This window comes from Sciurus vulgaris (assembly GCF_902686455.1).
Source record: "Sciurus vulgaris genome assembly, chromosome: 4".
In the NCBI taxonomy this organism is placed as follows: domain Eukaryota; kingdom Metazoa; phylum Chordata; class Mammalia; order Rodentia; family Sciuridae; genus Sciurus; species Sciurus vulgaris.
This window is the reverse complement of record NC_136464.1, coordinates 123455375-123478782: the sequence shown is the minus strand read 5'-3', so window position 1 is coordinate 123478782 and position 23408 is coordinate 123455375.

The following is a 23408-nucleotide window of genomic DNA, read 5'->3' as shown; positions in this document are numbered from 1 at the left end:
CCCAAGTGCTTTGCTTTACAATACATGTTTTCCTTCATGTTATTTATTGAGAGTGACATACATGTTTTTGAGAATGACCTTGAAGCATGCTTTACATTTGGTATAAAGTTAATTAACAGAATCAGATTAACACATTTTTATTTTCATAATGTTTGTTCTATAAGATACTAAATAAGGTAAATAAAGAAAAATACGTTCTTTGAAAAAGTTGGCTAAGTGCACTGTATTGTCTTTGATTAGGCTCTGGAGCATGCAAGAAAATAGAAAACAGTAGTAGAAAAATCAGAGAAATTTGAATCTTGTCTGGAATTCAGTTACTATTAATATAGTAGTATTGTTTAATTTAATATTTTAAATATACTATAATGATGCAAAATGCTGAAAGAAGTATAAAATGTGCTTGGGTTATAGAAAATCTCTATACTATCTATTATAAGCAAATCTGAAATTATTCAAAAACTAAAAATTGTTTTAAAGTTCTATAATCTTGATTCATATATATACACATATATGTGTGTGTGTGTGTGTGTGTGTGTGTGTATTACATAGGGGAAATTGAACTCAAGACTTTGTGATGCAAGTTCTCTATCATTATACAATACATTCCTAGCTTATCACAGGGAAAAAGAAGGAGGAAAATAAAATAAATATTTTCATTCAAGAAAAAATATGAAACAATAATGCCAGGGCAAAATATATTCTCCACTTTTATATGAAAAAAATCTAAAATTAAAAGATAAGCACTTAAGATAAAGACATATATTTTGCTTATATGTACCCTATATTTGCATTCACCTTGAACTCTGATTCAATTTTCCCTTTTCCATTCAAATGACTTAATTATGTCAATACTAGTATATGGCAGAGTTGTAGACTATCACAATTGATTTTTCACCCTCATGGATTTTTAAATCAAAACTAGAGACTTCTGACTCTCAATACCTTTGCAACAAAGTTGCAAAACAATGCTTTCTTATAGCTTTTGCCTTATCCTTATTACTAAATATCTCTTTATACATAATGAAGAGAAGTAGATTGTGCTAATACCCTTTTATCTATCATCTGGTTTGACTAAATATCTACAATGTATTTTTCAATGTTTCATATTTTAAAATATACTATATGTTTTTTATAAACATTGAGTATAATTTAAACTTTAGTTTTTAAATAAATACTCTCTCAAACTTAAAAACACACACAGAAGAAGAGCATTTAGATAATAACCTACAACCTAGAACTTCAACTAACGCTCAGATCAAACCAAAACAAAGCTCATCTAGAATAAAATATGATAGACTCCCAATTATTATTTTCCCTTCACTGGAAGATATACAAAAGAGATGAATGGTGGAGGATATAGGAAGGAACCCTCCATATCACTTTCTTCAAATTATTTTGTTTTTATTCATAAATTTCAAATATCTTTCCTCTGTTGGTACTGGAAGCTTAAACTTGGCTAGTGTGATTGCATGAAGTTTTAATTATTAGAGCATAAGTATCTAAGCTTCTTCAGTTTTCAGAGGCACAAGGAAATCAAAGATAATGGCAATAGTTATTGTTAAGTTATGGCAGAATAAGTTAGCCAAAAGCGGGCATCTGAACTGACTAATCAAAACAGAAAAATAACAGCACTACCCATTATTTTTCAAGGGTTACTATAAGCCAGTCATTACCTTAAAATACGGGTTAGTACTATTAAAATTATAGGCATATTGAAATAATGTGGCCCATACTATTTTTATATATCATTGAGATAAAATAACTGAAAAATGGAAACACTCAATAGCTTGCCAATATATTGATTACTTAATGACCTGATTAAGGTTTAACAAGAAGATTGATAACAAGGTATGCATTTTAATCAATTACACATGAAAATAAATAATACAGATGCTTAGAAAAGAAAAGAAAATTAAGAAACTTGGAGCCCACATGGAGTAGTAAGCAAGATAGTTGTACCAATAAATATTCTTTCTACCATTACTGTGACTTGACATACTCTCACTGTTTTAGACACCCTGGATTATTTGGGGTACATTTATAATGGTAGTAAAAATATTGTACAAGATACTATGTGTAAAGGATAATACTTGGTATCCTAGAATTTGTTTTAAAAAAATACTATTCTCATATAGGTTACTTGAAGATATTTTAAAATGAAGTCTGTGGCACAATAATTGTAATGTCCTAGGGCTGGGGAGATAGTTCAGTTGCCAGAGTGCTTGCTTGCAAGCACAAGGCCCTGGGTTTAATCCTCAGCACTGCAAAAAAAAAAAAAAAAAAAAGAAAAAGAAAGAAGGAAAAATAATTATAATGTCCTGCATAAAAGTCAACTTACTAAAATTTATAATTCCTATGCATTTGTTTTTTATTTTAGTATTATAAAGCTATCTAATTAGTTAGATAAAATAATGTGTATTTCAAAAACAAATCAAACAAAAGTAAATGTTATTATATTTCTCTAAAACCACTGAAGCAAAAAATAGAGAAGGTAAAAGTTAAATTTCTAAAAAATAGTTGAAACATGTAGATAAAAGTACTTTTATTCAAATAAGGTGACATTATTCATACTATTTGAAAATCTCTTCAACTTATTCTTGTTTGAATTGAACATAGACAAATAGAGAAAAGTAAATTCAGAAAATTTGAAATCTTATTTACCACTATTGATTAGTAAATGATTTAAAATTATGTACATATATCATAAAACATATGGAGATAATTGAGTCATAATGATATTTTAACATTTGAAAGGTAATAAAAATATAAAAATTGATTGCTTTCAATAATAAAGATGCAATTATTCTTATCACACTTTCTTCAAAATAATGAATCACAATATCACCATTACTTAAGTGTTTCCATATTAAGGATGAGCTATGAAGAGCTAAAGGTGAAAAAATTTTGACAGACAAAAGAATTGTGTTTATTAGGGTCTTAGTTGTATTCTTTTTTCATTTCAGCTGTTGATGTTCTAAACTCCAGTACTTCCAAATGTGACATTTTTAGTCAGTTTTTTCACTGCTGTGACTAAAATATCTGACCATAACAGTTATAGAGGAGGAAAAGTTTATTTGAGGGCTCATGGTTTCAGAGGTCTTAGTCCATAGAAGGTTGACTCCATTCCTTGGGCCTCAAGGTGAGGTAGAACATCATGGTGGAAGAAGGTGGCAGAAGGAAGCAGCTTGCATCATCAGGAAGCAGAGAGAGACTTTACTCTTAGACACAAAATATATACCCAATCCACACCCCAATTCCCACCTCCTCCAGCCACACCCTACTACTTCAATTAATCCCACTAGGGATTAATTCACTGATTGGGTTAGAACTCTTACAACCCAACAATTTCTCCTCTGAACCTTCATGCATTGTCTTACATTTGAGCTTTTGGAGGACCCCTCACATTCAAACCATAACAGTGACTGTACTGGAAGACTGAAATTTCAAAGGGGTAATTAAGGTTAGATGAGGTCCGAAGGCTAAGGTGCTAATCCAATGTGACTGCTATTCTTCTAAGAAGAAATTGGTAGACAAATACACACAGAAGAATGACCATATGAAGGCACAGGAGAAGGTGGCTATATAAATGCCTATAAATAAGGGTCGTGCAAGGAAAAAAAAAAAAAAAAAAAAACCTTATTAGTAACTTGATGTCAGATTTTTATTCTCCAGAGATGTGACAAATATACTTCTGTTATTTAACCTATCCAGACTGTGGCACTTTGTTATAGAAGTCTTACCAATAACCAATAACTGTCCAATGGTGGTTCAGAGGAACCACCATCACAACTGATAGAATTTCACATCCTTTGTGTCTTTTACTTAAAACAAACCCAACAAAATAAAATGGGTCACGTAATTCATTTTGACTGGAAACATATTTTGTGATAGCTCTTAAAAACTTTAGAACTAAATACATTGCGTTTATAACATACGGATAATTTATCTTTTATATATGGAAGTTTATTCTTCTTCTTGCTTTAAAAAACACTAGGAATATATGAAATTACTACATTAGAGTCATGAACTTGTCCCAGAGTGATTCTTTACATTTTTTAAAGTGCACTTCAGTGTCCTAGACTCTTGTGTATTCTTTCAGAAAATTTTTAGTTGAACTAATATACTGTCTGGGGGACTACATAGAACACATGCACATTGTTAAAATGCCACAGGAGTTATCTAAAGGTAAATTCATCTCATTTATAATCTTAAACATTATAGCAATTTTTCCCACTTGGTAATTTTGCAAACATAAATATAAATTCTGCTGAATGTGTGTATTATTATTGTGTTATATTCTTGATTAAGTAATTGTAGTAAGAACCTAATGACTTCAAGTTGCTGCCTCATTCTCAAAAGAATTTTTCAACAAGCCAGAATGTATTACAAATAAATAGAAAATCATTAATATTAGTTTATCATTTATTAATTGTCAAGCAGAAAAATGAACTCCTTACAACAACATTGTAAATTTGGATGATAATCAGGTTGCTAGTGATAATGAGTAAGAAAGAAGAAGTTAAACCTATAGCCCAAGTACATCATTAAGGAATACTACATTGAAATTCCGTGGTAAACTTTGAAGTCCAATACTGTTTTCCTCATTCAGGATTTAAAGAAAACTAATTGCATAAAAAAATAGGTGTTCAAGATCAGTAGTACTGAATCTCAAAAGGTGTTTTGCTGAAGTCCAAAAGTGTTCTTTCAATTATTTATTCCTCCTCATTCAAACATATCTGTTGAATGACTATTGTGTACCAATCACCTTTCTAAGTATTATAGTATATGACATGGAACAAAAAGATATAAATCTCCACGTCATCATAATGTTCACATACTGATGGGAAATATGTATAATAAAATAATTGAAGTATATTACAAATTAGATAGTCATAACTAATACATAAATTGAAACCAATAAGGAAAATGAGAAATTTTGTCAGTGATCAGCAAAGGGTTCATTTGTAACTAGGGTGAATACAAGAAGGAATCACCAAGGAGAACTTAAAACAAATGTTTGAGAGTCATGTAAATATCATGGACTAGTGCATTAAAATTGCAGAAATGTTAAAATTAAAGGCAAGAGTGTGCCTATAATGCGCAAATTTTGTTGTCACCATGGACATAACAGGGTAATAAAAGGAATAGTAGTATATGTATTCACAATGGTAGACAGACTGATTATATAATCAAATTGTTTCATTTTTTAATGTAATCATTTGTGAGATATTCAAAATCATACAAAAGTACAGAAGCAGAATGCACAGAACAATTTTCCATGTACCCACCATCTAATCTCATTCAACTAACCTAACATGTACCTATGTAGGGAGATGGACATGTTTGTATTTATGCACTTTTAAACATTTAAAACATTCAAATTTTTAATTCATTCACTCATAAATATTTCCGCATATAACACTACTATCTTAAAGCCTATATTTGCATAAATGCAGTGTTATTAAACTGCTAATAAATTTGAAAGAAATTACATAATATCACCTAAATTTATCATAGACCACATACACCAAATAAAGCAGGAACTGAGGATGAGGCTCTGTGGTAGAGCACTTCCTAGTATGAATTAGTCCCTGAATTTGATCCTCGGTACAATAAAATAAAAAGTTAAAATGGTAAATTCGTTGTAAATATCCAGAATTATCTTGCAATTGTTATGTTTTACTTGATTTCTGTCAGTCAGAATCTGAATAAGTTCACATATCTGTCAACCACAAGAGTAGTCTTAAAATTCATAATCATCTCTCCATTTTTACACATAGTTTTCATTGCTGAAAAGCTTGCTTAGGTGACCTGTAGAAAATTACACATTCTGGTCATAATTGATTGTCTTACTCCTCACTATACTCTGAAAATTAATAAACAAATATAAAACTTTTATAAGATTTAGGATAAATTTTATAAAGTCATGGGGATGTACCACAACACAGGTACAGATATATAGTTGTTCCACTAAAAGGATTTTAGTATAGGTCAGTTTTTAACAACCTGAGATTGTTAGACAAATGGCCTACTAAATGTGTGTGGTAGAAATTTTATCATCAAGTGCTTTAGAAAAACTGTTTAATTCATAGTTAAAAATTATTATTTTGGGGTTGGGGATATAGCTCAGTTGGTAGAGCGCTTGCTTCACATGCCCTGGGTTCAATCCTCAGCACCACAAAAAAAAAAAAAAAATGTTATTTTCTAGTACTACCATTCCATCTGAAGATATCATAAAAAACTTTCCTTCAAACGATTTAGTTAATCCCAAATATAGCTTGTGCAATAATAGAAAACCACTGATGTTTAAGGAATATTTGAATATTGTAAGAATTACATAAAATTATATAAATAATTTGATATTATATAATATATTTCAATAAATTGAAATCCTTTTTAGTAGTAACAGAAAATAGAACCCCTGGCCTTCAGTAACTCTCTCACATCAACTCAATGTCAACATAAATAATAACTTTCTAGTTTTCAATACTAGTTCAGTGTTCCAGGCTAACTCAGATCTGCTGCGATTAGAAAATGCTAATCAGTCAGAGACCAGAGACTGTGAAACTTTAATTGCCAACTATGACCTTAGAATTTGTACATACTTATGGTAGTATCATACAATGTTCCAATATATGGAAACATTGCATAATATTTAAATCAGGTTAAATATACCTTTGTGATCGAGCATTTATAATTCTTTTATGGTGAAAACATTCAAAATCCTTTCTTCTAGCTTTATGAAATAAATAATTCATTATCATTACCTATGTGGGTAAAGGGAAGGTTTTAATATACTTGGTCATTTTCACTAGCCAGAAAAAAAAAATTTTGAGAAGAAAATATATGATTATAATAAACATTCTTATTCAATCTTTATATGATGGTTCTTCCACTTTAAATCTTTGACTCATGTTGTGTTTAGATCATCAAAAACTTTTATTTCTACCATAAAGGTATAATATTAGAAAACCTAGAGAATACAATAAAGCCAATTCTAAAAGAAAAGTTTATAACAATAAATGTCAACATCAAAATATAAGAAGGAATTCCTATAAACCATTTAACATTGCACCTTCAGGAATCAGAAAAACAAGAACAAACCAAGCCAAAATTAGTAGAAGGAAGAAAATTATAAAGTTTGTAGCTGAAATAAATGTAATAAAGACTAGAAAACAATCGAAAAAGGTCAACAAAATATTGACAAAACTTAGAAAAACTAAGAAAAAAAGATTCAAAATTAGAAATGAAAAAGTAGATATTACAAATAACTATTTTTGAAAAATATATGCCAATAAACAGATATCATAGGATCAGGTGGGTTTTGCCATGGACTCAAAGATGGTCCAGGATATATAAGTCAATAATGTCACATAAACAGATATAGGAGATAAAAAGAATGAAAGAAATTTTTTTTATCATTTCTATAGGTGTAGAAAAAAATAGAAAAAAAATTTGACAAAGTTCAATGTACTTTCATAATAAAACAACACATTTAGTATGAATGAAATATACTTCAACACATTGAAGAACATATATGATGAGTCAATAGACAACATCATATTCAAAATGGAAAATTTGAAAGATTTTCTCTAAAATCTATAAACTGTCAAGGATGTCCAAGCATATCACTTTTACTTGATATAATACCTGAGGCAGTAATTAAAGAAATTAGGCAAGAGAAAGAAAAAAAAAAAAGGCATCCAAATCATAAAGGACAATGTTAACTTGACCATAGTTGATATTGTATTATTGAAATCTAATGAAGAAATGGGTATTGTGTTTCCACAAAAAATGCTTACCACATACAGTAATGCAAATGCTAATTAGTTAATTATTTCACAATGTAGATATATTTAAAAAATTATGGTATATGTGGTTAATATACACATTTGTCCATTAATTTTTAAAAATTATTTTTAAAATTATTCCCCTTCAGAATTTATAAATATAAGAAATTAAAGCAAAATTTAAAGTAACATATCTATTATTAATTACTTTGTTAAATATGACAATTTAAAATATATTTTCAATTTCCATATGAGGCTTAGTTGATTTCTAACAAAACGTATAATTAATCCACAAACAGACCATGTCTCTCACTTGTCACCTGGCTAACAAAAATAGAAAAAAAATTAAAGTAAATAGAAATTGTTTAGTTTTTATTTCTTCTTATTTTATACCCTTCTTTGTGCCCTAATTGTCTGGATTCTAACAGGTATTTCTCTGAACTGAAATATCTTCATTATCAGCATCAAAAATAAATTAAAATTTCAAAGGAAATGCTATTGGTACTTTTAATTATTTCAGTGGTAATTTTCATTTTTTAATTTTAAAATATGCATTTTAATTTGTTAATTTATTAATCTATGTAACAATGCCTAATTTTCTATAAATTTTCTAAAATAATTGAAATAAATAAATGGAAAAGTAAATGAGTGATTATTCTCTCCCAAGTATTCCTTTGCCATACTCACAGAAACCAAATGAAATTGAATTAAAGAATTTATAATTCATTTAAAAAAATTTAGCCAATATTCTAATTATTTATGAATGAAAGTTTCTTCATCTAAGTATTAGTAAGCACACTGGTCCATGGTCAAATCCTTCACAGTGCATATTTGCTTTTTGGCTGCATGAAAGGCTTGAACAGATATGATAGAGCATAATCTGCAAAGCCCTAAACATTTACTATATGACTTTGTAAAAAAGCTTTCTGACTCTTGATTTAAACCATAGCTAAAATTCTAAGGGACAATATCATAGTGCAACTGAAGCAATTTTATTCATTTTAGGGAACTTGTATCTTGTCAATTAAATGAAGGAAAATATATGATCCCCTTGAATGCAAAAAATCTGTTAGCCAGGGTCATATCCTTATAATGCCCCTTAATGCATTTCCTTGGTAACTTCTCAGAAATAAGCGAAAAGGTTAAAATCTTCAAAATAAAATAAAGTTGAATATCAAAGTGGATTAATTATGCCAACAATAAGATAGGGCTAAATTTTTTTTAAAAAATGGAAATACACTGTGAATCACCATTTCAGTTTCTGTAGTAAAGGATGTTAAATATAAAACACTTAAGATTATTTAAAATTAATACTATTTATTATATGTTTAATGAAAAATTGAAATGAGAAGTACTTCCTAGGGCCAAATGATTACACTAAATAATATATTGCAAAATAAATAGCATACCCCTTATAACAAAGTTAAAAAGTACTGAGAATATTTTCACCCTGAAAAGGGTCTAGAGGGGGTTATTTTAAGAAAGGGTTGTTGTACACAGCTCCAAAATGACCCTCAGTGGTACCCATTTCTTGGTTTTCACACCATTGTGTTGTTCCTCTCATACTGTGCAAGAAAAGATTTTGTGATCACAAGAACACTATAGGAGTGGTGTCATCACACTTGGATAGGAGGCTAAATGAGTTGCAAAGGCCTGTGAATTAAGTGGTAGCTCTGAAAATTGTTCTTCCCACAGAAATTGAGCTTTAAACATCATTGTCCATTCAAGATGACTTTAGAGTCCATTTGACTAATTATTGTGTTAGACCACTTTTCATTGATGTGACCAAAATCTCTCACAGGAACAACTTGGAGGAAGAAAAGTTTTAGAGGTCTGAGTCCATGGTCATTCAGCTCTGTTGCTCTGGGTCTGGGGTGAAGGAGAACAGTAATGGTGGAAGGGTGAACCAGAGAAAAGCTGGAAGCAGAGAGAGAGGAGCAAGCAGCCAGAGACAAATTCCCAACACTCCTGAACACTCATTTCTTTTTCCCTCTATCCATGCCCCACCTGTTTACAGTTACCACTTAGCTATCTACTCAAATGATTAATCCATCAAATGATTTAATCCACTGATTAGATTATAGCTCTCATAATGCAATTCTTATAACTCTGAACATTCCTGTATTAATATAAGATTTCGGAAGGAACAACTCATCTCCGAATCAGATCACTAAGCATATTTCACTTAACGAAATCATTACAGTGTCATACAATGATGAATAAAATGGAAAGATTCATTCAGGAGTTTGTTTAAAATTGCAATTTAACATTACAAATTGTTTGAAACTTTTGCCTTATGTCATTTCAAACTCATAACCATTTAATTTTACCACATACATATTTTTGAAATTTTAGGAAAATGGAGTGTGTAAATAAATAATTTTCTTGCTGCCTTGTTTTAATATTGACCTCTAGCTAATTACGTTTTATATTTTTGGATTTAACTTTAATTGTACTCAACTTGAGGTCATAATTTTATAAATTAATGACAGTATGTACATGTTTACAAACAACTCTGTGTAAATATAAATAAATGGAATGTCAGTAATACTTATACACTTGTTCCCACAGTTTTCCATTTGGCTCTTAATCAAGGTGGCCATCATAATTGGGCTTCAAGTTTGACTTGCTAATGGTTATATTAAAGATATAGAAGTATGACTTTGGCAAAAGTAGAAACATTTATTATCTGGGAAATGTCAACAACAAAAATGTCACTATAAACATTAGGACAATGGGAATGTAAAAATCATTTCCTAGAAATCCCTCCTAGGGAATGAAAGTCATAACATAAACGTGGGAGCAGAGTGTTAATCTTCAGCAAATAATTTAAGTGCCTTAGATAATATTTTTAAGGTGCTGAAGTATTTAAAATTTGCAGCAAATCAGTTTTCCAAAAAATATGAGTCTAATTTTACATGCAGAAGTAGGACAGAATAAGTGAATAAAAATTGTTTGACTTGATGGTTTGAGTTCATATTAATGTATGCATTAAAGTAAAGTATTCTTACAGATTTATTATGAAACAAGTTACTGTTACTACAGACCTAAATCTAACTTCTAGTAAAGACATACCTTTATTATAATGTCATATTTTGGCCCAAAGGTCATGTCATAAATTAAAGCTAAAATTAATCCAACAGGGTCCCATTATTTTTCTCAGCATGAAACTTTAATAATATGACTTAGACTGACCTTGTTTCACTATTGTTTCAAGATATCTAGTTAATATTCCTCTTTTGCATTATCATTTTCCCTTCAACATATACTTTTCTTTCTCTAAAAAATATATTTTAGCTCCAGCTGCACCATATTCATATTGCCATCTGTGGAACATTTGGATTCAGATATAAATTATGGCATATCTATTCTGCAGGGACCTTGTGCCAAATAATCATTCTTTTTCTAACTAGTCATTCCTAAGAACATAGTGATGTGTGGATACACTAACATTTGAGAAAGCAATTTAATATATTCAGAAAATAATATTTCTGTAAAGAGATAACTTGAGGGAATTAAGAATATTTAATCAAATTTTCTATATATTATGGTTAAAACTATATATAAATATTTTGTCTTTTTAACTGAAATCAGAGTCTAATTTGAAAAAAAACAGAATATTAATTTCTCTAAAACAAATCAGTTTGTCTGAAAGTTAGCTTAAGGAAACTATTTTATGCATAAAATGTTTATCTTAACTAATATTAAAAAAAAAACTTACCTACATGATTTTCTATCTCAACTTTTGGTGAAGTTTGAAAAACGTATATTGAAAAATACATTAGATAATGTCGAAAAAATATTTTCAGTGTAATAATATTTAAATAATGAAAACATTTTAAAATACAATTTTATTAATTTAGAAAAACAATTTGGAACATTACTGCTATTAAATAATTTATTAATAATATGTGCTAGCTATGTATTTAGCAGAAAATCTTCAAACTCAAAGTATTTAATATATTTTTAGTATCTACTATGTAGAAGATCTCTAAGTAACATCACCTTAGTGTAATGTTGTTAAGAAGAAACTTCTTATACACTATAAAGCTTTGGGTTATCATAAAACTTTTATTTTGTTGTCTTCTAGTTATTCTATTAGGTACCAGAAGTGAATACTTATTGAATGTCCAATAATGTCACCATTTTAGAAATTGTTTTTATTCAATTTTGGATTAGCAGTGGGATTCCTTCACGACACATGGAGAAAAATTATATTCAAGTATAGAAACAAACTTAAAAAGAATTAGGAAAGGAAGACTAGGGAATATTAAAAATTAGAATATCAGGCTTGTTTTCTTAAATCTAGTCATGCATAAAACCAGTCATTTACTTCTTACAGCTTTCAGAAAAAAATAATTTTTAGAAGGTAGATTGAATATACCTTCTTCTCTAAAAGCAGTTGTCTAGAGTAATAGAAAATGGTACACTAATGAGTTTTGTTTGAATAAGCATTAGAAATATGGTTCTGGCATGTGAAAGAGGAAGACAGTGAGATTCTCATATTTCTGCTATGAAGCTAATCTTTGCATGCAGCAGAGATCCAGGCTAGTTAAATCTTTAAAACCTGTATAAAGAAGCTGGCCATTGAAAATCCAAATATTCCAGACAGGCTTTTTTTTCCTGGTTTGCCATTCCTTGTGGTACATCCTGTAATCTCTTAGGTATCAGTAAACTAGGGTAATTTTAATGCTATCCTTACATACTTCTTATCTTTAAATGACTGCTTTATTTTATTGCTTAACTTGTTTTGTATATTTTGTCTTTCATTTTTCTTTTCAAGTAGAAGGAAACTTGGTCCCTGTTCTTCAATGTGACCAAAACCAAAATAATCCATATAATATTCATGTCCCTCTCTGTTTCCACTCCTTTTTAAAATTGTGGAAATTGAAGATCTGGTATTGCGATACCCCCTGCTTCGCTCTTTCTACTGAGGATTGCTTTAGCTATTCTGGGTTTCTCTTTCTTCCAGATGAATTTCATAATTTCTTGCTCTATTTCTGTAAGGTACATCATTTAATTGGAATTGCATTGAATCTGTATAGCACTTTTGGTAGTATGGCCATTTTGACAATATTAATTCTGTCTATCCAAGAACATGGGAGATCTTTCCATCTTCTAAGGTTTTCTTTCTTTCTTTAGTGTTCTGTAGTTCTCATTGTAGAGGTCTTTCACCTCTTTTGTGAGATTGATTCCCAAGTATTTTATTTTTTTCGAGGTTATTGTGAATGGGGTAGTTTTCCTAATTTCTCTTTCTGAAGATTCATCACTTATGTATAAAAATGCGTTGGATTTATGAGCATTGATCTTGTAACCTGCAACTTTACTGAATTCACTTATGAGTTCTAAGAGTTTTCTGGTTTATGATTTTTAATGAAAAAAAAAAAGGTACTGAGCACCTTAGTACCTTAGAGCATTAAATAATATTTGCCTGTTCCAAATATAGCACAGCCTCAAGTCAAAAAAAATTGTGGAAATTATTAATATAATTTCTAAGTTTTCCTCCAAGACTTTCTCAAAAATAAAATACTAATATAATACAACCAAGAGTAAATTCAATGTATTTATTTAACATTTCTTTAGTGCCATCTTTTACTTTATATGAATGAATTTTCTTAAATACTAGTTTTCTACCAGACCTCACTGATTAAACATGTTGCAGCTATCAGGATTTGCTTTCTGGACTCTACAGAGTAAAATAAAAACATATCAATTAGGTCATGAAAAAATTTTTTAAAAATTCTATAGATGCTTTTCATACTTAGCATATTCAACTTTGAGAAAATAAAGGCAAAATAGCATGTTGTACATATAAGAACCTGAAAAAATTGTGAACACAATTTCTAAAACATGATACTCAAAAAATCATCAATATCTTGACTCCTCATTTGGACAAGAGTATCACTTTCAAAATTTATTGAATGGATTTCACGTAACCACTCTTGTTTTATTATTATTGTTATTATTTAATTCTTATCCTCAGGTATGTATAAATGTCTTATTCTCAAAGCAAATTATAATGACTTTGGGTTTAAGAATATATATTCCAACCTTTTTCTGAGTGGGGTGGGACAATTAATAGAAGAAAATGAGTTATTCAGGTTATCCTGAAATTTATAAATCTAAAGGATTTATTTGGCAGGCACATCTTAAAAATATTTTATTTTATATTGTGTACAAACATTTTATTTGGACTCTAATTTAAAAAATAAAACTGAGGAGATATGGTAACAGCATTTTATATTCCTTGAACTGATAACCCTTACAAACTCCAGATAAAATGAGAAGAGCAACTAGATTATCATTTGATAAATTTGCATATTAGTAATGCATTCAAAGCTTTGCATTCTGTATATTTTAAAGCATACATACATTTACAAATAAATAAGAATTATGACATCTCTAATCTTGCACAATCAGTAAATGAAAGCTAGTGTGATCCTCATTAATGGTTTAAAATAATACAAACATCTTGTGATTTTAAATAATATTTCATTTCATATATTTCATATCACAAAATAATTTTAAAGTAACAATCTAAATTTTTGATTTATAAGACCTGTGATAACTTTTAAGATAATTTCACATACCTCTATCATGCAAAGTTGTCAAAAGAATACAGTAAAGAAAATCAAATAGGAGTTCAACAAAGGACTAACTAGACTTTTCTGGGACACAGAAATGTTAAAGACATCGATACACCACAGGGACACAGCACATTTTAAAGTGAATTCTATTTATGGAGCCAACCTATATAGCTTTTTTTTTTTCTAATTTCTCACAAAACCCTACCATCTCAAATGTACACTCAGACAAGATTTATTATCAGAACATTTTAGTTACTTGTTTAAACCTCAAAGTTCTATTTCATAGAATACTAGCAACTATTCATTAGCATACTGTGAAGCATGTCATAAATAATTTACATAATAGTTGTCAAAATAAAAGAAAAAATCAATTTATGCTGCATTTCCTTTAATTTTTTATTATGTGTGTTTTTGCTTTCTTACTAATCTACAAAATTCAATAAATCAGAGTACCTGTCATTTTAGCACATTAATTTGCAGCATTTCAATTGATTGATTAGATTGAAAGAATACTACCAAGAATCTTAGATTGTCATTTAGATATTGTGTAAAAATGCATGCAAGTAATTTTTATTAAAAAAATGTTTAGAAAAACTTCAGGAAGCTCCAAAGAAAAACATTTTCAAACAGAATATTTAAATTGATCTCCTACCATTGAGACAATACTGGAACAACAAATTCAGGATAATAGCTGAAAAAAATATTATTTCAAGATTTATTAAAAGAAAAAAAAATAAAGCCTACTTGTTTCCATGTTTAAGGCCTAGTAAAATGCAAGAATAATTTAGAAACTGAAATACAAACTGGATTTTTAAAAAAGGATTTGACTCAGTGCTTAGAAAACCAAAACAGAGATCTGCAATTCCTTTTAGTCAAGCGACTAGACCTGACTGTGACCTGAAGTTAATTCTTTTAACTTGTTTCTTAAAGAAAAGTAATTTCTTATCTTTTATTTCTTGACATGATCTTTTCTCATATGAAAGTCTTTGATTTTGTATTTAAGCTTTCATCTATTATTTTCGTATCAATGTTAGTGCTTTCAATCAATTAAATCTCATTAATATATTGCTTACTAACTAGGAAACATAATTCAAGCATCCTCCGCTATAGCATTTGCTCCTAAAAGCAGTAAATGAGAAATATTCATGACTGCTTTAAGGCAAACATTTTAATCTGTTATGTTCTAGAACAAAGATTATAATCTCATAAACAGGATATCATTAGGAGCTATCCACGTCGACTTAATATCCCGATTTAGCATATACGTAGTTAACTTCCCTTGTTTAATACAAATTCATAAGAATTTTAGGCAATGACAGTTATTTCAGATTTAGAAATAATATGAACCACTGCCAAGTGGCCATCTCATACCTTTAATTTATTCTATTCAAACAATCTCAGGATGCTCAAGACTTAATGACACAGACTCGGGAGGCTGAGGCTGGAGGATAATAAATTTGAAGCCAGCCACAGTGATTTAGCAAGACCCTATCTCAAAACAAAAAATAAAAAAGGATGTAGCTTAGTGGGAAAGCCCCCTGGGTTCAATCCCAGTACAAAAAATCATCATCATCATCTTCATCATTTCAAATTTCATTGAATGTAAGCTCAGATTGGCTAAAGATACATTTTAGTGATGAAATAGATTGCAATACCTAAAATCATACATAATATATAACATAATATAATATTTCATATAATATAATAAGTTCTATTGGTACTAGCACCAAAACAGACAAGTAGACCAATGGTACAGAATAGAAGACACAGAGACAAACACACCTAAATACAGTTACCTCATACTACACAAATGCACCAAACACATTTATTGGAGGAAAGATAGCCTCTTCAACAAATGGTGCTGGGGAATCTTGAAATTCATATGTAGCAAAATGAAATTCAACCTCTATCTCTCACCCTGCATGAACTTCAACTCAAAGTGGATCAAAGACTTAGGCACTAGAAGAGAGACCCTGTGCCTAACAGAAGAAAATCTTCACCATGTAAGCTTAGGAACTGAATTCCTTAACAAGACTCCGAAAGCACAAAAAGTCAAGTCAAGAATCAATAAATGGAATGGATGCAAACTAAAAATCTTCTTGTGAAGAGAGAGCCTACAGAATGGGAGAAAATCTTTACCACATGCACTTCAGATACAGCATTAATCTCTAGGATATATAAAGAACTCAAATAATACCGAACAAACAAATAAACCGATAAACAAACAGCTAAGGAACTCAACAGACACTTTACAAAAGAAGAAATACAATTGGTCAACAAATATATGGAAAAGGGTTCAACATCTCTAGCAATTAGAAAAATGCAAATCAAAGCTACTCTTTAAGATTTCCTCTTACCCCAGCAAGAATGGCAATTATCAAGAATACAAGCAAAAATAAATGTTGGCAAATGTGGGGAAAGGTACACTCATTATCATTGCTGGTGGGACTGCGAATAGGTATAGCCACTCTGGAAAGCAGTATGGAGACTCCTCAGAAAACTTGCAATGGAGCCACCATTTACCCAAGCTATCCTACTCCTCAGTTTATACCCAAAGGATGCAAAATCAGCATACTATAGTGACACAACCACATCAATACTTATAGCAGCTCAATTCACTATAGATAAACTATGGAACCAGCCTAGGTGTCCTTCAATGAATGCATGGATAAAGAAAATGTGGTATATATACACAATGGAATATTACTCAGCCTTAAAGAAAAATGAAATTATGGCATTTTTCAGTAAATGGACAGAGCCAGAGAATATTGTGCTAAGAAAATAAGCCAATTCCAAGGAACCAAAGGGTGAATGTTTTCTCTGATACGCAGATGATAAATCACAATAGAGTTGGTGGGGGGCTAGAGAAGAATAGAGGTACTTTGGATTGTTTGGAGAGGAGTATAGGGAGGGGAGGGAGTATGGGGGCAGGAATGATAGTATAATGCATCCGGCATTATGATCCTTTGTGCATATGTGATTACACAACTGGTATAATACTACATTATGCACAACCAGAAGAAGGAGAAGTTATACTCCATTTATGTATGATGTATCCAAATGCATTCTACTGTCACATAACTAGTTAGAACAACAACATAAAAAGATGCTAATACATTGTGCTGGGGAAAAGAATATAGTAAAAGGCTTATTAAAGATTTAGAAATATTAACTGAAATATAAATAATGAATATAGTGATTATTGGAGAAATACTTTAGGGTTTAAGCCCTTAAAGTCCCTCAACCTAGATGGCTGGAGCAGTAAATATGTTGTAGCATCCATTTCTCTACAGTATGGAAAGTATAAAAATGAAATAATGAATTTCTATTTTATTTTGTGACCAGATCTAAGATCAAAATTAAAACTGAGTTTATTAATTGAAATCCAATTTCATTAATATTTAAAAAATTATTTAAGTGCTAAAATAATTTTTTGCAGGTGTGATTGGCAACAGTGATAATTTGACTTACCTTTTTAAAAATAGATATGAGATTTTTGGGTGAGTCCTAGGAAACTGAATCAAAAGTCTATGTTTATATTAGAAGTGTAATTACAAGTCATGACTGACATGGGCAAGAAAGAAACAATTGAACATGCAATTCTTTCTATAATAAAGTAAATCCAGCTAACATAAGAATGACCTTTTCTTTCCTTGTACTGAAGTCTACTTGCCTCTTTCAAAGAAACTTTGTACTCTGAATGATGTAACCTATCACTTCTGTCAGTGCATTTTCATGACTATATATCCTTTGCCATGTTATTAAAGCCATGAAAGCAAGCCAAAAACAAACTAAAGCAAATCATAATCAGACATATTTCATATCATGAAGCCTTTCATAGTAAAATTTTTATGGGAGATATAGGTATCAAATGTCTTTAAATAATTGCCTGTGAATTTTATTTTAGAAACTCCAGTGGGATTGTTTTCAGTACTTCAGCAAAAATAATATGTATTTCCTGAATCATCTTTCAGAAATTCTTATTCTTTGAAGTTAACTATAAATTGTAGATTGAAATTGTCAATTATCATTCAAAATGATTTCAAGGATTATTTTAGAATGTTACTGAATCTATAGGTTAATTTTAAAAAATTAGAAATCTGAAAAATTTTAAGTTTTTGAATAAACATGGCACAACTCTACATTTATTTATTGAAAATTGGTATTCCTTTGCTATTATCATTGTAAAATATTTTACCCTTTAATAAGAAACTTGATCCACTAAACATTTATTTATTACTTTTAGTAGTTTTTGGTAGTACTTATGATTTCTAGATAAACAATTATGTCATATGTGAATTAAGTTGTAACATTTTTTGTTTATCATATATATATATGTAATTTTATTTGTTTCTATAAGATCTCTAATGCAATGGTACCTCCTTGTTTTTATTCATTCTTAGGGGGCAAATATTTGATGGTTTATTAATAAACATTTTGTATCAATTTAAGAGATTTCTTTTTACCCTAACTTACTGTAAGGTTTAATCATAAATGTATAATTAATTTGGTAAATACTTTTCTGTATATATTTAATTTAATGATTTTACCCTTTATTGCATTAATAAATTATGCTTAATGATTTTTTGTACTAAATCACATTTTCAATTCTGAAATACTACTTGTTTATTATTTAAATATTACTGAATTAGATACTGTTGTATTTTTCAGAGGTGATCAGAAGCTGCTGGTTCGGAGATTTTTGCCTTACTTACAAAGCTAACAAGTTATCATAGTTTCAGGGATATTGGCAGAAGACTCCTATGTCAAGCATAACATGGTTTATTACTTATATTAAAAAAATGGAAGCCAGAGTTTACTGTTCATTGTTATCAGTTCTCCATGTCCTAACCAATACCTTTGGAGTGAATCAAAGAACTCAGCATCAATGCATACTGACACAATGGCTTGTGTTTCAATAGAGATCCATGAGTTTGGAATATTAACTGCTTTATAGAAAATGAATGTTTTCCATCAATGTTGTCGCTGGCTCTTTGCCGTACAAAATCCGTGGCTATTTGTCATCGCCTGCAGCAACAACTTGCACGGGTCTTATGGGTGGTGGAGTGGAAACTGAGGCACTTCTATCTTTCTCTTTAGTGTGCTGCTTTCTTGCTTATTCATAGAGGATAGAGGAAATGAGGTTTACTTGCTTTGAGAGGAGAGAGAGAGAGAGAGACTTTGCTTATCAGAGAGAGAGACTTTGCTTAAGAGAGACGTTGAGAGAAGGACAGGCTTTGCTTAGAGCTTCTGCGATCTGCCTTCCGCCGCTGCCCCTACTCGCTGCTGTTCTTTCTTCTGGCTTTTCTGCTAATGGCTGCTGTTGCATATGTCCCTATTAGCTACTGCCACGTGTTTTTCCCTCTGGCTGCTGCCGCGCATCTAGCTGCTTTTTTGCTAATGGCTGCTGTGGCATGTCTTCTTCTCTGGCTGCTTCTAATGGCTGCTGTGTGTGTGTCTCGCTCCGCCTACACTTATATCACCTCCAGGACGTGGAGAGCAGGGCCACGCCTCTTACGCAAAGATTGGCAAGACGCTCCGAGCAGGCAATTAGTGCTCGAGAACTCATGTGCATACATTGTGTGCCTGGAGGAGAAAATCACCTGAATGTGCTTATGTCAATTAACCTCCTCGCTGCTGATGTGATCAGGTGCCATCCTGGAGCCGCCAACATGGCACAGCCCCCAACGAATATGGTTAGGTTGGGTTTACTATTTTATTGTAATTATTATTTTCTACTTGTGTGCTTTATTTTGTATTCCTTTGTTATTTCCTTTTTATAATTTGGAGAACATATTGGTTGAATATCTTTTATAATTATTAATATTTTATCTATGATTTTATTACATATATTTAAGGGGTACACTATGATGTATTAAAGTAAACAATAAAGTGGTTTTGATGTCAAATTAGTAAATTCCATCATCTCACATAGTAATCATTTCTGTGATGTTGTAAGAGTACCAAAAACCTATTTTAGTAAAAATTCCAAATACAATACAAGATTATTATTTATAATTCTCGAGTTATATGTAAGTTCTCAAGATTTAGTCTGAATCTCTAGATTTATTCATTCTACATATCTTCAACTTTATATTGTTTGACCCACAATACTCCAAATCCTTACCCTCTGCAAGCAGCATTTTATATTTTTATTTAAGAATACATTTTACATGTTATTAAGAATTTTTCTACCTTCTCATTATACATAAAATATTTTCTCACTTTATATGTAAAAAGAAATTTTATACAGATAAAATTATTCTGCACATTTTGTCCTATAAATATGTGTTACAGTTGCCAGCTTTGTTGATATATGCCTATAATCCTAGAGACTCAGGAGGTTGATGGAGGAGGATCAGCTGAGGCCAGCCTCAGGAACTTAGTGAAATTCACAACAACTTAGCAAAACCCTGTCTCAAAATAAAAAATAAACAAATAAATAAATAATAAAAAGACTAGGGACATAGCTCAGTTGTAAAGTATTTATGAGTTTAATTCCTGATACCATAAATATGTATTACATGTACATAAATAATAACATATTTAAGAAAATTTTTAAAACTTTTCTTTAAATAGGACATAATTCTTAGAAATTGAGAGCACTCTAAAATAATAATTTTGTATTCAATAATGTATTTGCCATTTCTCAGGCATTGTATTGTTTGTGATGATCCAAATTTGCATATGGTGTCATTTTCCTATAATTATTTTTCTTTTTAAATTATTTTTCTTTTTTAAATTTTTAAATGCTGTAGTTTGGCTTGAACTCGGGTACTACCATTACTAAGCAACACCCCCATGTATATTTTTGTTAAGAATACTCAATCTATTGTTAATACAGAACTGGAACTTATTATTATTATCCATAATAGTATTCCAGTACCCAAACTCTCTACACATGTCTTTCTGGCCCCTACTTTTCTCAACCTCTGTTAAACCACCATTCTACTTGCTATTTCTGAGGGTCACTTTTTTAGATTTTACAAATGAGCAAGATCATACAATATCTGTCTTTCTATGCTTGATTTATTTCCCTAAATATAACATTTAGGTCCATCCATGTTGTCTCCAAAAACAGTATTTCATTCTTTTAATAACTGAAGTGTATTCCATTCTTCATACATACCACACTTTCTTTATCCATTTGTTCCTCAAAAGACACTTAAATTCTTTTCTTATCTTGCCATTTGTGAACAGAGCTTTGATAAACATAGGAATTCAGATATCTCTTTGTTATACTGATTTATTTTCCTGGGATGTATACCCAGTAGTGGGATTGCTGGATCACATGGTAATTCTATTTTTAGCATTTTAAGAAACATTCATATTGTTTTCTACAACAGCTGTACTAATTTAGTTTCCCACAAACAGTGCACAAGGATTCCACTTTACCCATATTTGCTTTCATATTTCTTTCCTTCTTGAAAATTAAGATAATGATTTCTCATTCATTTTGATATGCTTTTTCCTGATTAGTAATGTGACCATTTGTATGTATTCTATTGGAAATTGTTGATTCAACTCTTTTGTCCATCTTTATCAAATTTTTTATGATGGAAATATTTGATTTCTTTACATATATTGGATATAAAATATTGTGATTCATGGTTTGTAAATATTTTCTTCCTTTTCATCATTTGTCTTCTTAATCTCTTGATTATTTTCTCTGATATGTAGAAACAATTTAGTTTGATACAATCCATTTGTCTATTTCTGCTTTTGTTATCCGTAATTTTCAGCTTTTGTTCAATAAAGCTTTGACCAGCTAATTTCATGTAATGCTTTCCCTGTTTTCTTCTAGTATGCTTATAGTTTCAGTTCTTATATTTCAGTAATAATTTGAAGTTGATTTTTGTTAACTGATGCAATATAGGATTCTAGTATCATATTTCTGTATATGAATATCTAGATTTCCCAATACCATTTACTAAAGAGTCTGTCCCTCTCCTAGTGTACCTTCTTGGTAACTTTCTAGAAATTCGTTATCTGTAATACAAGAATTTATTTCTAGGTTGTCTTATTTTGTTTGACTGATCCTGTGTCTGCTTTTAACAGTACCATGTCCTTTTGTTTAATTTTGATTTGTAGAACATTTTGAAGTCAAGTTGTTCGATGCTTCCAGGTTTGTTCTTTTTGCTCAAGATTCCTTAGGCTTAGGGACCTTTATTCTAGTTCCATACAAATTTTAGAATTGCTTTCTGTATTTCTGTGGAGACAGTTATTGGTATTTCAATGGGGATTACATTCAATCTATAGATTAGGTAATAAGGATATTTTCACAATATTAATTTTGCCAATTCAAGAAAAGGAGATAGTTTATCATTTATTTATTTCCTCTCCATCACTGTGTTTTCATCAGTGTTTTAACTTTTGTTGTAGGTATTTCACCTCCAGGATTAGATTAATTTAAAATTATTTTATTTTTGAATGGCTATTCAAATGGATTTGATTTCTTGATTTATTTTTCAGCAAGGTTTATATTGTTGTGTGGAAACATTATTGACTTTTGTATGCTGATTTTGTATCCTGAAGCTTCATTGAATTTATTTATTTGCTAAAAAGGTTTTTTTTGTGGGATCCTGGATTTCCTATACTTTGGATCATGTTTCCTGCAATAAAGAACAATTTGACTTTCTTCCTTCCAATTTGGATGCCCTTTAAATTTTTTCCTCCCCAGTTTCTCTGTTTTGGATTTCCAGCAATAGTTAAAAAAACAAAATCAGAGTGGGTATCTTGACTAATTCCACATTTTATGGAAAAATTTGAATATTTCTATACAGTACAATGTTAGCTGTGGGTTTGCCAGATAGAGTTTGAGAATCTCCAAAAATGCTTTGGACCTTTTCACTAAAGAAGAAGTTAAAATTTGAGGTCTCTTTTTTAGATTGGGGCAAAGGATAGGAAGTCAGTCTAGATAGTAAATGGTCAGCTCAGAAAGATGAGGGCTGATTATCAAAGGAAAAGAAAGAATTGCTAACAACTAACCTCCTGGATTGTAATTCCAGGTCCCACGGGTTGCTAACACCTC